The sequence below is a fragment of the Homarus americanus genome, unplaced genomic scaffold (assembly GCF_018991925.1).
Source record: "Homarus americanus isolate GMGI-L3 unplaced genomic scaffold, GMGI_Hamer_2.0 scaffold57980, whole genome shotgun sequence".
Taxonomy (NCBI): Eukaryota; Metazoa; Arthropoda; class Malacostraca; order Decapoda; family Nephropidae; genus Homarus; species Homarus americanus.
The window spans coordinates 25112357-25129222 of NW_024716703.1; positions in this window are offsets into that span (position 1 = coordinate 25112357).

Here is a 16866-nt window from a genome sequence, read left to right on the forward strand (position 1 = left end):
GTAGTGGGGAAGGGGGGGATGGTGGGGGTAGTGGTGGTGGGGAGGGGGATAGTGGTGGTGGGGAGGAGGATAGGGAAGTCACACAACATCCGGGTAATGATCAGGTGGGGAGTTAATCACCAGGTAAGTGGATAATGCCATTGGTTGAACGAGGTCAAGACAGTCAGGTGTAGGTCAAGGAAACAGTGACCAAAGGACTATGGGGGGGGGGAGGAGAGTCGAATCCTCTTCCTGTGCAGTTTCGTTCCTGGTAAAATAGGTCCCAGTTCTAATAGACACCAGTCCAAATAGACTCTAGTCCTAAAAGGTACTATTCTTAATAGGTTTCACTTTTAATAGGTCGCAATCCTAATGGGTCCTAGCCCAAACAGGTCTCATTCATAATAGCTAGCAGTCTAAATACATCCCATTTCTACTGAACAACAACCTAACCTAACCACACGACTAGTAGAGGGGGGCATAAGAACTGAACTCCAACCCTAATGGTTAAATCAGGTTAGGTTGGGGACCTAGTTGGATTCGGTTTCATAAGGTCTGGATCCAGTTTAAACAATCATCATGCTAATTAGACCCGGACCCGGATTCGTCACCTGTTGATTCATTCACGTTACCTGAAGACGGGGTTTCTTAGTGGGTGAGGTGAGGTGAGGTGAGGTGAGGTGAGGTGAGATACAAAAGTCTCCTCGCTCTCCTTACATTCTACATATAACACTCGCCCTTAATGTCACCGACTGTATCGCACTATCTTACCCTTTATCCTTTCCCTACGACGTCACCGAGAGGTTGCTTTAGTTCCATCTCACCTTGATTTCTCCATTAAACTCTCGTATTTATGGTTTACGGCGTCTGTAGCACTATCTTCCCTCCTATCCAGTGTCGTATCTCAGTCTATCAATAAAAGAGGTGTTGTGGCCCCCAGATCACGACTGTCAGGGCACCTACCTGGTGTTTACTAGTGCAGGTAACCTTCACCTGTGTGTGTGTGTGTGTGTGTGTGTATGTGTCAACATTATATCAGGACTCTTGTTTCTTTATCCATTGTCTCTCTTAGTGTCTCTGTCTTCTCTCTCTAACATTACCTTCTTTATCTCTCTACATTTTCTCACATCTGATCGTTCCTACAACACCCAAGTCGACCACCAATTAGTTAATGTGAACACGAATGAAACATGAAGGTCAGGGGTACAGGGTCACAAGTATTATTGTCAGAGGAAGGAACTGGTCGACGTCTCTCTCGGCTGGAGGGCACACCACTACCTTCCTCCGCCCACCTCGTAACCACCCGCTGGCTTTGGTGAGTAAATGGACGAGGCTTTATAAAGAAGTGAGCGAGCGATTGGATGGTGAACTTTCCTATATTTTCATTTTTAGGGTCAAAACAAACCTCACAGAAAGTAAGCTCCACTACCTTCACTATGAGGGTCACTGGGAGGAAGGTTTACAGCTGTCACCAGCTTTCTGAGTGACCTTCCAAAACACCGAGACGATAACCCCGACAGGTGACCATCAACTAACGTCTAGCCACGGATCCACCTACCTTGTCACTTGTGTTATCGGCGTTGGCAGCTTAGACCTGGAAATCGAGACCAGAGTTAAGAAACCCTCCAGAGCGCGTAGACGGCACAGTGTGTAAGGTGCATTGTGCCTTGGTGAGTACCACACTTCTTTACGGATGCAGAGGTGAACCCACAACAGACATCATGCTGCGAAACAAGACTAAACCTTACAAGGCTCAAGATGATGAACATCCACTGAACCGAACAAAGTGACCTAGAAAATATTCCTCTCTCAAGCTGAGATGTCCTCCGCCTCACGTGTAAAGGCCGTGGCCCAGCTCCTCAACTCTGGCCACACAAAGGCCTCACCAGCGTGGCCACAGCGGCTTCACACTCGAGCCTGAACGAACAGAAGTTGCAGAGCGTCGCCGACTGATGTGCCACAACCTAACCAAAGGCGAGGACCTTACCAGCCACCAAGGTTCCCTGGGACAGGTGCCGAAGGACGTGTAGGACCACAGCTGGCCTGGCTAGTGACAAGTGCACCCACCAGGTAGACCCACGTGATAAGGACACTTGGAAAGAGTGCAGTTGATCGTCCTCATCATTAGGTGACGGACAGCACAGCAACAGTGTGTGTTCGTGCTTTCATGCTTTCATGCGTTCGTGTGTGTGTACATTATCCTAAATTAAAGTTACCAAAGGTGAAATGTCTTTAACTAACGTGTCCTTATTGGCATGTCCTAAAATAATGTGACCTAAATTGACGTGCCCTTAACTGTCGTGCCCTTAACTGTCGTGCCCTTAACTGTCGTGCCCTTAAGTAGGAAGAGATGGTAAGGCATCTTGTCAATTAAGACGTTATTAAGGTGTATTGCCTCTTACCTGCAGCCCATAACCTGTCGATCAGTGTAATATGTCCAGGGGGGATATTGCTTCTCTCTTATAAGGAATATATCAGGGATGGTGTCTTATAGCAGTGTATAAAAATAGTATATAAGTGACCCTGAATGACCCGGGAACTGTGAACGGTCTGCCTCCTAAAGCTGGTGTATGTTTCAAGGTGTATTATTACTGCGAAAATAGAAGCACTATTGTTATAATATATAAAATACATCGTTTGGTGGTAGCATATAAACAAATCTACATTATTTATCGCGTTGTAACTAAATACAAAATAATTAGAGCTGGAACGAATATTTTTCTATCGACAAAGGCCAAGCGTACCCACCCCCCCTCCCTCTACCCTATGGTACCCCAGAGACAAATAACACACTCGTACAACAACGGGTTCCTGGAATAAGCAATAGTGAGTTAGGTGGACTAGAGTTTTCGTCAGGCTGGGTAATGCTAGACACGGGTCAGTGAACTTGTGTTAGACTCTCATTATCAGGTATAAATCTCCTTCGTTATCATAATTAACATATTCTCTAAATTGTTTTTGTTTTTAATATGACTCTTTCATGAACTCATCAATAAATACGATCTTTTGGAGTTTAATGTCTACTTCCTTCAATGGTTTTAAAAGGTAAAATATAAAAACTATAATCATCTTCCTCTTAAACTCCTCCCTATAGTTCTGGTTCTTACACTAAGGTCTTTCAGCACCACACTCCTTTAAGACTGACACACACTCATAAGATTATGTTGAGGCGGTACAAGTTGACAACACACGCAGGAGTTAAGTGTTCTTCAGCAGCAGGAAACAGATGAGAGAGATACTATGGGCAACACAGGTAACACATCTTGGTGATAAACTTACACCTGCGTGACACCTCCTGAAGTTATTACTTTTACACCTGTTGTTAAATGTACAGGTAATAATGGAGTTACGTGAGGTGATACAAGGCTGCAGTCTCCTACTATTGTTGCAAGTAATATTAGCACTACGACTACTACTACTACAACGACTAGCCTTGGTACACGTTCTGGATTCTCTTACCTCACGTTCTGTTCTTTTTGTTCTCCCTTCTCCTGTGTGCAGCGTCAAGAGTCAGGTTACGGGGATGGAATATCCTTATATTAAAGAAGGCTTGTTGTACCCTCGTCCTTAATCCTCAAGCACTAACGCCCACACCCGCTGCATTAGTTGTGCTTCAAACGCTGTCCATCCAGTGAGAGGAGGGTTGCTTCCACAGTGTTTGAGTCGACCGCCTGTGTTGCTTCTACTTTTTTCTTCACGATCCCTGACAGTTGTTGTATCAGTATTTGGCTTTGACTGTGCTGCCGTTCTGTCGTAATGAAACGTCGAATTTTACGTTGTTCATTGGTGTCTACATCACTCGAGGTATTCTGAGTTACTATGTGCTCAGTGAGGGCTGCCGTGAGCTTGACAGAGTTCTGACGTTCGGTGGCAGCAAGTTCCTCTGGACTAGCGATTCCCATTCCTCCAAGTCTCGGTGGAGTGACCTTTCTGCTGGGGTTAGGTGGTGGCTTTTCACTAATGTTGGAATTGTTTCGTTCCTGATGGCGTCGTGACAATTACCACACTTAGATGTCTTTAGCCCTCCTTTGTTGTTTTCGCTTCACAATGATGAACAACTTGCTGGCATTTGGATGGTACCCTATGTGTGGACCACGTAATGTTACCAAGTCCAACCACTTTTTGATGTCCTCGACTACGACCATAATTACTACTACTAATACTACTACTACCCTTTCTTCTACTACTACCACGACCACTACTACCACTCTACGCCGAGGTGGTACAGGCATATGAGGTATATGAGGCTCAACTACTTCCTATCCTTCAGGAGGTGGAAGTGCGTGAGGCTAATGACGACTCCTACATCTACAGATAATACTAATAATACAGGTGGTGGTGGTGGTGGTGGTGGTGGTAGTGGTGGTAGTAATGGTAGTGGTGGTAGTAGTGGTGGTAGTAGTGGTGGTAGTAATGGTGATAGAGGAAGACCCTGGCAACACCCTTCCACCCTACATACCGCCTGATAAATTATTTACACCAAACACATTCCTGGAATAGACGAACATACATTTTTACATCAATAGTGCGGGTTGTTATTGATGTTGTTGTGCGCGTATAACAATATAGATAATATAGCTGTTGTATTATACGTTATAGTCATTCATGAAGATAGACTAACACCCAGATACTTAATATGAGTTTGTTTCGTCATCAATATGGGTCCTATACAGCTACAGGTGTTGATTTCCGACACGTGAGAAACATTGTATTGGGATCTTTACAAGGAATCACTTGACTGAGAAACCTATTATTCACGAAGAAGATGAGACAGATATTTCCTTCAAGAAAAACATTATTTTTTTTTCCTCATCATCACAGAAACACCATAAATTCTCTACCAGTTTTATATGAAGTTTTGGACAACACAGATGGTGTCGTTACTCTTCCCAAAAAAACACAAACACACTTCCTCCCCCTCGGCTGATCCATAAGTCAAGAGAAAAAAAAAATCTCAGAATAACACATCAGTTACTGCAGTATGTCAGGTCAAACCCTCGGCATTCCTCGGTCCTGGCTGCCTTCTGGGAACAAGTTAAGTAATCCGGTATTGACACACAACCCAGTCACATAATTATTTCTGGAGACCGTTCGAATTCGTTTTCTGTCTTTCGTGTGATTGATTCTTACGCACGTGTGTGTGTGTGTGTGTGTTCCTGATTATGTGGTCGTGTATGTTGTGCATTCGTGTGTGTGTGTATATGTGCGTGCCCGTGAGTGTGTGCATGTGTGTGTGTGTGTGAGCGAGGTTAGGTATGTCTGTGCACGCCTGTATACGCTGGAACACCTCACAGCCTCGTATACCTAGTGAGCCACAAGTGGAATCCGACACTCCTACAGTACAGGGGGGCGGAGGCAGCGGGGCGAACGCAGAGGGGTGCATGAAGGGGGGTGCATGCAGGGGGCCGCAGACAGGGGGCCGCAGACAGGGGGCCGCAGACAGGGGGCCGCAGACAGGGATATTGAATTTCGAAATTTCTAATATCTGGAGACTCCTCCCAGCTGTCAATACGAGATCGATACATTAACTGGCCAATCACGGCTGTCATTACGATATAGGCACATTTATTGGCCAATCACATCCATCAATATGAAATAGGTACATCACTGGCCAATCGCAGCTGTCAATACTAGATAGGTATATATATGCTGACCAATCACAGAGCCTGTTACAAGATCAGACCTTAGACCCCAGTGACAACCTCTCTGCCCTGGAGGCACTCAGACCTGGAGCACCGCATCTGACTCAAGTGACGTGTGGTATGAGGAGAGCTGGGCAGGGAAGGAGGGAGAGCAGGTAAGCAGGCAGGGCTACAGGGAGGATGGAAGATGGGAGGGTAGGGAGGGCTAGAGAAGGAGGAGGGGGAGAGGGAGGGTGGAAGCAGGTGGAGAAGGAGGCAAGCAGGGAGAGAGGTGGTAAGCAAGGGCAGGGCCGAGACATGCTTGTGGTGAAGTAGCTCAAGCACGACAAACCATCGTAAAATCTATACCTGCTCACGAGTATTTCCGGTGAGTCAGACTAAAGCCCTTCGTAAGACCTCAATAACATCAAGAACACAAGTGAGCTCTCTCTCTCTCTCTCTCTCACACCTGCCCCATCCACCCTTATACCTGCCAATTAATAATCATCAAGGTAAAATTGGCTAAGTGTCCCATTTTCCAACCCTAATAGCCTCGCTAATTGGTAAGTGACGTCACTAATGTTGAGATAATTGATCAATGACCACATGACATCATCACTATTAGTAATAACTACCTACGTCAGTGGTTTTGTTTCACAGTACTATGGTGATTGTTGGAAGGTCGATATGGTGATTGTTGGAAGGTCGATATGGTGATTGTTGAAAGGTCGATATGGTGATTGTTGAAAGGTCGATATGGTGATTGTTGAAAGGTCGATATCGATATGGTGATTGCGATATGGTGATTGTTGAAAGGTCGATATGGTGATTGTTGGAAGGTCGATATGGTGATTGTTGGAAGGTCGATATGGTGATTGTTGAAAGGTTGATATGGTGATTGTTGAAAGGTCGATATGGTGATTGTTGAAAGGTCGATATGGTGATTGTTGAAAGGTCGATATGGTGATTGTTGAAAGGTCGATATGGTGATTGTTGAAAGGTCATATAAGTGTTCTGTGTATGATCATGTAAGTGTTATACATGTACACATTTACTAATACTGTATATGTAAGTATTTATGTAGGTATTTTATCATAAACTCATCAGCATATACTGTACACACAACCACACATGGCGGACGTGTATTTGTATTCATGTATGCGCATATAAACACAAAACACACACACACACACACACACACACACACACACACACGCACACACACACACACACACACCAAAACAATATCCAATTTATTTTTCATTTAAATCCTGTGTAATTAAGTATCTATCACTAGCAAGTCTACGGACATGGCGCACCCACATTCAACCACAACAAAAGATTGAGTTATGAGGGTAATCTAGTGTGTGTACTTTCAGATAACTAATTAGGTTGAATCTTACAGGTGTACTGAAGGGGATAGTTTCATCTCACGGTAGGTCCATTTGTTTTACCTGAGCCAGAGAGGTCAACTTGGATCGTGGGAGTTGTGACGATTTTCTGCTTCTGTTAACTGTTAGATTCTGTGGGTGTGTGGGGGTGTGGGGGTGTGGGTCATTGTACTTTCTTCTTCTCTGTTGTTTTATTTTCTTTCCTGTTTCTACTGTTGTCTTCTTTCTTCCTTCCTTTTCTGTTTCTCTCCTTCTTTTCCTTATTCTCCTATATACCATAAATCATTCTCTCCGTCTCTTCCTTCACAACTATAGTACAGTTCTCTTCATCTTCCCTCTTCCTCCTCTACTCCTCCTCCCCTTTCTTTTTCCCTTCCTCCTCCTCCTCCTCCTTCTCTTTCCTCCCTCTTCCTTCTCCCCACCCTCTCTCCTCCTTCTCTTTCCTCCCAGACCACAACAACACGCACGCACTCACTCACTCTCTCACGCACGCATTCACGCACGCACTCACTCACGCACGCCCTTCTCCCGAGGCATGTAACCTTGGGCCAGTGCCGCCCCTATCAGGTCGATGAAAACATGACGACAAAAATAACTGCAATTGTAAAGTTTGTGGTGTGTGTGTGTGTGTGTGTGTGTGTGTGTGTGTGTGTGTGTGTGTGTGTGTGTGTGTGTGTGTGTGTATGTGTGTGTGTGTGTGTGTGTGTGTGTGTGTGTGTGTGTGTGTGTGTGTGTGTGTGTGTGTGTGTGTGTGTGTGTGTGTGTAGTAAATGCAAGAAAACCTCGAAGTCAACAGATATCTCTCTCCCCCTTTCCCTTCCTCCTCTTCCTCTCTCCCTCCCTTCCACGTTTCTTCTCCCTCCTTCCCACAATTCCTCTCCCTCCCTCCTCTCTCCTCTCCCTTGCTCCTCCTCTCCCTCCTTCCTACCATACCAAAAGCCTCTATCTTCACTATATCACCTGGCCACATCATCAACCAATACTAACACGTCTCTCCCACCTGCGTCACCAAACACCGTCTCTCCTCCTTACAGTTCAACACCTGCCTTACACACAAGCTATAATTATTTAGTCTACGTTTTGTCGATAGCTTAATATTTAATCTATATACAGTATAAATTCTATATATATAAACCATTTTGGAGGTAAATTTTGGCTAATTATGTAATCAAAGGTTAAATCCTAAACGATAGCTTAATTATGATGTCTCTTTAGCCTCTATATCCAGTTAATAAAGGGTTGGGTTAGGTTGGGTTGGGTTGGGTTGGGTTGGGTTGGGTTGGGTTGGGTTGGGTTGGGTTGGGTTGGGTCCATAGGTGGTATGCACTGTGTGGTGTCTCGGATTCACTGGTTCTTGAGACTCTGGGTTCAAAGATGGGATGGATGACTGGCCGGACTTTTTTTCAGTGAATGTATCTCAGATTATGGAGTCCTGGTTCTTATAAAGTCCACCAAAAGTCCAGAAACAAGTCCAAATACACGGACCAAAGGATCATCCTCCATCAAGCTCCCCTTTCCACTCTGACGGTGTAGCTAAGGTCACCTGTTTCACCTGTTACGCCTACCTGAGGACTGTCTTATAACAAATAGTTCATTATATTCATACAATACCTCACCTGACCACAAATAAACTGTATAAAATAAAAGTTTAAGCCAAAAGTCCAGTTGACGTTTAGAAACATTGCACCGTCATGAACTGCGGCAGGAGAGTCAGGCAAGGTTGGCAGCCCCTGACGACTGCTGCGCGTAGAGAAACATACATCACGACCACCACTAGTACTGTATGTCTCACTCGCTGTAGGTTGGAACACACACACACACACACACACACACACACACACACACACACACACACTACCCTACATAAAACACACATAATTTTAACTAAAGTTCTTTTATATGACACAATTAAGTATTCAAAACATATTTACACTCATTTCATAAAGTTTCATTAAATAATTAAAGAGACAATTTCCAACAGTAGGAATTAGAGTCATTTTCAAGACCTGACTGTCCTCATTACACATCCAATTACCACCATCATTACAACACTACCTGGAACTAATACCTGAGACAACACCTGGGAACCGAACAAAATATTTACCTGTTGTTATAATTCCCGTTAACACAATGAAACCATTTCGCTGAAGCACTCTTGGCTGTTGCTGCTCTGACTACCCTTGTGTTTCGACTGATTACTTACTACTTCAACACACACACACACACACACACACACACACACACACACACACACACACACACACACACACACACACACACACACACACACACACACACACAGGTTCAAGGACAGTATTTGCATTATTGACCCAATTAGGCCTTAGCAACCGACTTGTACCCGACAGACCACACCCCGATAGGAGAATAGAATCCATCTACCTATCCCTAGTGACTGTCTATCAATCTTTCTCTCTCCCTATCCTTCTATCTATCGTTTTATCTTTCTATCTATCCGTCTCTATCTCTTCTAGCTCCTATCTTTATCTCTATTTATTTCTATCTCTAATCTCTGAGTATGTCTGTCTCTATTTACCATTGACTTTAATCTCTTTATCTCTCTATATCCGATTGTATCTCTGTCACTCCTTCAGTTTTCCTCTCCTTATTCTTCCTTCCTTCCCTGACACCCTCCTTCTCTCTCCTCCTTCTCTTCCATTACTGTCCTTTCTTCCCACCTCTCTATCTCACCTTCTTTCTTTCTCTTCCCGCTCCTTGTCTTCCCCCTTCTACTCCTTCTCTCCCTCCCTCCTTCCTTCCCTCCTTCTCTCCCTCAACACACAGTTCTGTCAGCTTGTTATCATGACTCAGCCCAAGGTGACAACTAGTGGTCCTAATTGTTGATAAAGGAAGGGTGGTGAGGGGGGGTGAGGGGTGCTTGTGCAGGAGGGGGAGGGTTAGGGGTGCTTGTGTAGTGAGGGGGAGGGTAAGGGTGCTGTGCAGGAGGGGAGGGGTGAGGGGTGCTTTGTGTAGTGAGGGGGAAGGGGTGAGGGGTGCTTTGTGTAGTGAGGGGAGGGGTGAGGGGTGCTTGTGTAGTGAGGGGAGGGTGAGGGGTGCTTTGTGTAGGGAGGGGAGGGTGGACGTGGTGCTTGTGTAGGAGGGGGAGGGTGAGGGGTGCTTGTGTAGTGAGGGGAGGTGAGGGGTGCTTGGGGAGTGAGGGGGAGGGTGAGGGTGCTTGTGTAGTGAAGGGAGGGTGAGGTGCTTGTAGTGAGGGGAGGGGTGAGGGGTGTGCTTGTAGTGAGGGGGAGGGTGAGGGGTGTTGTGTAGTGAGGGGGAGGGTGAGGGAGGTTGTGTAGTGAAGGGGAGGGTGAGGGGTGTTGTGTAGTGGGAGGGGAGGGTGGGGGTGTTTGTGTAGTGAGGGGGGAGGGGAGGGGTGTTGGGGTAGGGGAAGGGGAGGGTGAGGGTGTTGTAGTGAGGGGAGGGGTGAGGGGTGCTTGTGTAGTGAGGGGAGGGTAGGGGTGTGCTTGTGTAGTGAGGGGAGGTGAGGGGTGCTGTGTAGTGAGGGGGGGAGGTGAGGGGTGTGTAGTGAGGGGAGGGTGTGTGTGTGTTTCTAGTTGATCTCTATATATCTACTCCTAAACACACTTAAAAAATAAACACATCAATTGCAAACAAAAAAATAATTATGGAAAAAAATATACCTGGTGATAATAATTCTTAATATATGTTCAAGTAAATACCAGTTAGTGTTGAGGGGTCCATGACGCCTCCCCTGCTGGTTGTGGTGGTGGTGGTGGTGCTGCGTACTCTAATAATGACCTGACCTTGAGGACATTGACCCTCTAACACACCTGTGGTGACTTTGATAGGGATGGGAGGGTAATGACCTGTGTGATTTTTGTGTGACTTATGAAATTATGTGACCTATGTGACCTATGTGATATATGTGACCCTATGTGAACTATGTGACCTATGTGATATATGTGAGCTATGTGGACCTATGTGGACCTATGTGACCTATGTGACCTATGTGATATATGTGACCCTATGTGAACTATGTGACCTATGTGATATATGTGACTTATGTGACCTTTGCTCTGGTCATTACTCTCCAGGTTATAGTTGAGGTGCATTGACCCTATGAGCTGTAACCTGCCTAAGGGTGGCGGGAGACATTGACCTTCACACACACACACACACACACACACTTTGACCTTCAGTACAAGTATTGAGGCCACTGACCTAGCCCCTGGTGACCTAATAACCTCCCCTACCTCTCTCTCACTCACACCCCTTCCCCAATGTTCCTCCCCCTCACCCTCACCTCTCACATTCCTCACACCTCCTCTCCTCCTCCTGTTCTCCTTCCACTCACTCACCTCCTCCTCTCACCTCCTCCTCCTCACCTCCTCCTCCTCCTCACCCTCCTCCCTCCTCCCTCACCTGCCTCCTCCTCCTCCTCACCTGCCTCCCTCCTCCTCCACGGATCCCTTATAATATATTAATAGTACCGAGAAACAATCGTGACAGACAAACAGTAATCCCAGGTGATCGATGTGAGCCTCCTCAAGTGTCCACCAGCATAATAACTTTACAACTCATTCATTATTTAGCTGTCAGTCTGCCTGCCTATGTCCGTCTCTGTCAGTCTGCCTGCCTATGTCCGTCTCTGTCTGTCTGTGAAACGGATAAATGTATCTACCTGTATCCTGTACTCTTGTAACATCCTGCCACACCCATACAGCCATACTTGGGTTGATACATAAACAACATTGAAGGAATACAGTGAATTATGAATTTTTATGTAATATTCAATTTTATGGCTTTCATGTGTGGGTTACGCCCTGGTTACTGTAATTTAGTGGCTGGTGTGGGTGTGAGTGGGTGGGTGTGTGGGTGTGGGTGTGTGTGTGTGTGTGTGGGGTGGGTGTGTGTGTGTGTGTGTGTGGGTGTGTGTGGGGTGGGTGGGTGTGGGGTGGGTGTGGTGGGTGTGGGTGTGGGTGGGTGTGAGGGGTGGGTGGGTGGGTGAGGGTGGGTGGGAGTGGGTGAGTGGGTGTAAGTGGCTGATGACCTGACTTGCCAACACTTCCGGCTCGAGTGTTTGAGTTGTCTTATCGTGTAAACAAAAGACAAAAACAATTTATGAATATTCTGAAGATACAAGACTCCAGGTGGACACAGGTTAATGGGACTCAAGAGAGAGATGGCACAGGTAACAATAATGAGTCCACGGTAAAAATAAAAACTAGTTCCTCACCTCACGTTTATGATCTAAAAATTACGACCTTGAAAAGACCACATCATTTTAAGGTAAACTCTTTCTTTTGTTTCATACACACGTCAGAATTTTCGTGATGCGAGTGATGACGTGTTGCGAGTGATGACGTGTTGCGAGTGATGACGTGTTGCGAGTGATGACGTGTTGCGAGTGATGACATGTTGCGAGTTACATCGTCAAGCGGGTTATGACGTCACGCAGAGTAAGACACGTTCATACAAGCTCTATCTTTCTTTAGGATCACCTGAAGAATCGTCGCCCCAGAGTCCGGCAGGGCGACAGTTCTTCAGGAGGGGTCAGGACCTTCCACGGTTGTTAATCTTCAGGTTAGTGGAGTCAGGAGCCTCCAGTCAGGTCGGAGGGCTATATAATAGTAAGTGGGCTCAAAAAATTTGTAGTCAATTTTGTGGATGTGAATACTGGTGGTCACACACAAACGATTGAATCATATTGGAACAAGAACAAGAGTTACATCGAGGCCATGCGTGGCTGCAAACGAAGCTTTTTAAATTCTTACCTTCAAGAATTCATGTGGCATAATCGTTTTACTGATAATCCTCTGGAAATGCTATGTCAACACATTGCTGTTCAGTTCCCTTTGTAATATGCATCACAAAAAAGATGCATAACACAAAGGAATATATTTATGTTATCCTAATTATACAAATTATATTCACTGTGGGCTGGGGCGATGATTCTTCAGGTAATCCTTTCTTTCTTTCTTTTTAATTTCTCAAACTTGGTATTATTATTCACGTCTGTACATTACTTAACACAGCGACAAGCAAAATTCTCCGCGTAGAGAAGTTTTCCAGATAAGTTTTCATTTTACACGCTGCCAGATGTAAGATCCCCCCCCCCTTCACACACACTATACCACTATCGACTTAGCTATTAAATGTAGATACAAAACTAAATGACAGATTTTTCTATATAAACGAAAATATTAATCCTCACAAAAAATAAAAAATAAAAATAAAAAGAGGAGATTTCTGATCGTACGTCTGGCAGCGAATAATATGAGACGGTGACGTAGGTATTTGCAATAAACTCCTCACGCGGAAAAATGTTGTCAGTCAGTCAGTCAGTCAAGATGAGCAGTGTGTGTGTACTGAACCTCAAAATCACCACACCACACATTATACAGTAAATCCCCATTCATTATTACAAACTAAACAAATAACTCTGGTAATTAAACCCCAAAACGCGCCCCCCACGAAAAATAATTCAGATGTTGTTGTTTTAAGATTATTTTTTTGTTTTAAGAATTTTGTTTTTAGTTGAAGATGATGATGTTTTTTCTTATGTTACTTTAATGTTGTTTGATGAAGCTGTTTTATTCTTCGTATATTTAAAGACGATATTTTACTCCATAATTTTATAATGGATTTTGTTTACATATCAAGATTTTTTTTCAATACGATTTTGTTTCTTAATATATCTAATTATTTTTTATTGTTTTTCAAGATGGCGTCTATGTAAGCGTATCTCAAAATATTTCTAAAAAAAATAAACATACGCTACATTAAGACAATTTTAATATTATTTTATTATTTCTCGAGAGTTTATTTCTCTTCTTTTTATTTTAAGGAAAGTGACACGCCCATAATGACTAAAGATTCTCTGTCTGACCCTTCTCCCCCCTCGCCGACAGCCCCCCGCCAGAGGTCATGTAGAGCCCTGACAACAAAGCGAAGGGCACCGTGAAGTTCCTTATATTACCCTGAGTCACGCCACCAGCAGGGTAATGACGGTTTGCCTGGGTCCTCCTGCCCTCTCTCCCACCCTCCCTCCCTTGCTGCTACTCCGTCTGGTTGAGAGAGCTGGGAGTGTTTTAAGGTTCCTGGGAGTGTACTGAGACTGTTGTGTGCTCTAGGGGCGGCTGGGGGTGCTGAGAGAGTCAAGAATAGTGAATGCTGTGAGTCCTGGGTAACACACACACACATCATTATCAACCTTGAGAAGCGAGCATGAGGGGAGGGGAGGGAAGGGGAGAGGAGGGGGAGGGGAGGGGAAAGGAGGGGAAGGGAAGGGAGGGGAGAGCCTCAACTCACGGTGGTCCACTGAAAGGTACAGATAAGTCCATCTGTTTCTCTCCAACTCACCCAAAATAGAAACCACTGATCACCTACCGTTGCTCCCCACCCCTCCCCACCCCTCCCCACACCATGGAGCTTCCTGCCCTGAGTCTGTCATAGAGGACTCGCTTATCTTACTGTCCTGAGACTTATATTGTGAGTCGGTGTTTAACCTAACCTAACCTAACCAAACTCTAACCACCAAGAGGACAATACCATTCCTATATGCTAAACATCAACCTCACCTCATATAGCTACAATAAACCAAAACATCAACAAGAACACATGAGTTACCCCCAGACAACCCTTTACCCCTGCAGTACTACACATCAGGTCTTGGTGTATGTGTCTGGTTAATAAGCTCCATATCTGTTTGATCTTGAGTCCTTGTGTCACGGAGGAGAATACCTGTCTGTACACCTGGGTTCCTAAGAGTTAACTTCCTACCTGTCATGTAAGACCCTCATTACCTGGGCTCTCTTGTTGCAGTTATTACATGATAATATTCACACTATTTCCCGCGTAATTAATAAGACAGGTAACCTCTCGTGATGGTCGGACACACCTGAGCCATGAGCCATCTCGTCACGAATCATCTCAAGACTATGACTGATTTTTCTGTCTCTCTATCTCTCTGTTATTGTCTGTTTTCTCCCGTTTATTCCTGTTGTAGATCAATGCTGTAGGTAGAACAGCCTCAAAAAGGGGGCCGGGGGGGTAGAGGAGAGTGGTGAAACACTTAAAAGAAAAAAGTAACAGGAAAATAACAAATGGATACACACACCCAGACCAAGAGTGCCAGGTAGAGCTACAGGGAAGGGGTGCCAGGAGTGCCAGTAATGGAAGGTCGGGTAATCACTGACCGACTATTCTTACCAAAGCAGTAATGACTCCCTCCCCCTTTCCCTCCCCTTCCCTCACCTCTGGCCTCACCTTTGTCCTCACCTCTGGCCTCACCTCTGGCCTCACCTCTTCCCTCACCTCTGGCCTCACCACCTAAATACTCTTCTTCTTCCCGTCTATATAATTTATCCTCCTTTGTGTTAGGTCAGGTCAGGTCAGGTCAGGGACTATTAACACCATCTGATCACTCGCCCTGTAACCATCTCTCCCTCGCATTGCTTATCTCCACATCACACCTCTAATATATTGCCCTCAAACTTCCCTTAATCCCTCATAGATAAGAACTGATAAGGTCTGCGACTCCTCAGGATATATTACATTTTTTCTCCAGCTTGAGTCTTGCGTGAGAACAAGCTTAACTGTTATTACAAGACCCGGGTCATAATTTGGGCAGGGGGGGGGTCTTTCCTTTGTGTTACCTGCTTACTAATGACGTCTTTCTTACAGGGCCTTGGTTAAAGGTTTTGATAAAAGAAGTCTTGATATAGGGTCTTGGTTACAGGGTCTTGGTTACAGGGTACAGGGTCTTGGTTACAGGGTCTTGGTTACAGGGTCTTGGTTACAGGGTCTTGGTTACAGGGTCTTGGTTACAGGGTCTTGGTTACAGGGTCTTGGTTACCGGGTCTTGGTTACCGGGTCTTGGTTACCGGGTCTTGGTTACCGGGTCTTGGTTACCGGGTCTTGGTTACCGGGTCTTGGTTACCGGGTCTTGGTTACCGGGTCTTAGTACAGGGTCTTTATACATAAGACCACCCCTTCTCTCCCTCTCCCACACTGTTCCATTTTTCCATCCATTTACCTTACCCTACACACCATCTACCTCACTTCTCCCCCAACCTTCTCCAACACTCCTCCACTCTCCCTCAACCCTCTCCAACACTCCTCCACTCTCCCTCAACCCTCTCCAACACTCCTCCACTCTCCCTCAACCTTCTCCAACACTCCTCCACTCTCCAATGCCGTCTGTTGGTTTCCTTTGCTCTCTGCTGTCGTAAAAAAAATGTTTCCTGTCTCTTGGTATAATATATTCTGATGTCAACTACATTCATCCATCTAACCATCCATCTAACCATCCATCTAACCATCCATCTAACCATCCATCCATGCACCACCATGTCATCCTCACCCGATATGACATTTGCCCTTTCACCTCCCGCCTCCACACACAACCAACCAATACTGTGACACGACCGTACCCGTCCCCCCCACACACCCTACTGCTGTGTGACGTGAGAGAGAGAGAGAGAGAGAGACATAGAGACACAGATAAACAAAAGGAAAGAGTGACAGATAGAGAGAAACAGATGAACAGACAGAGAGATAAAGAAAGATAGAAATGCAGAGAGAGACAGCAGAGAAACGTATCAGAAAACCGAGAAAGAGAGGGAAGAAGGGGAGTGAGAAACATAGGAAAGGTTATGATAAAGAATGAAGAAGAACGGAAAGAGGAAACGAGGAAACAGTAGGAAATATAGAAAATAAAAAAGAGACGACAGAAGAATAAGAGCAGAAGCAGAAGAAGAGGAAGAAGAAAAAGGAGAATGAAAGTACCACCCCACCCACCCTCCCACCCCACCCCCACCCTTCCCCCCACCCACCCACCCACCCAAAAGCTATAATGGATTATTTGGAAATTCTTCACCCACAGTTCGATAGCT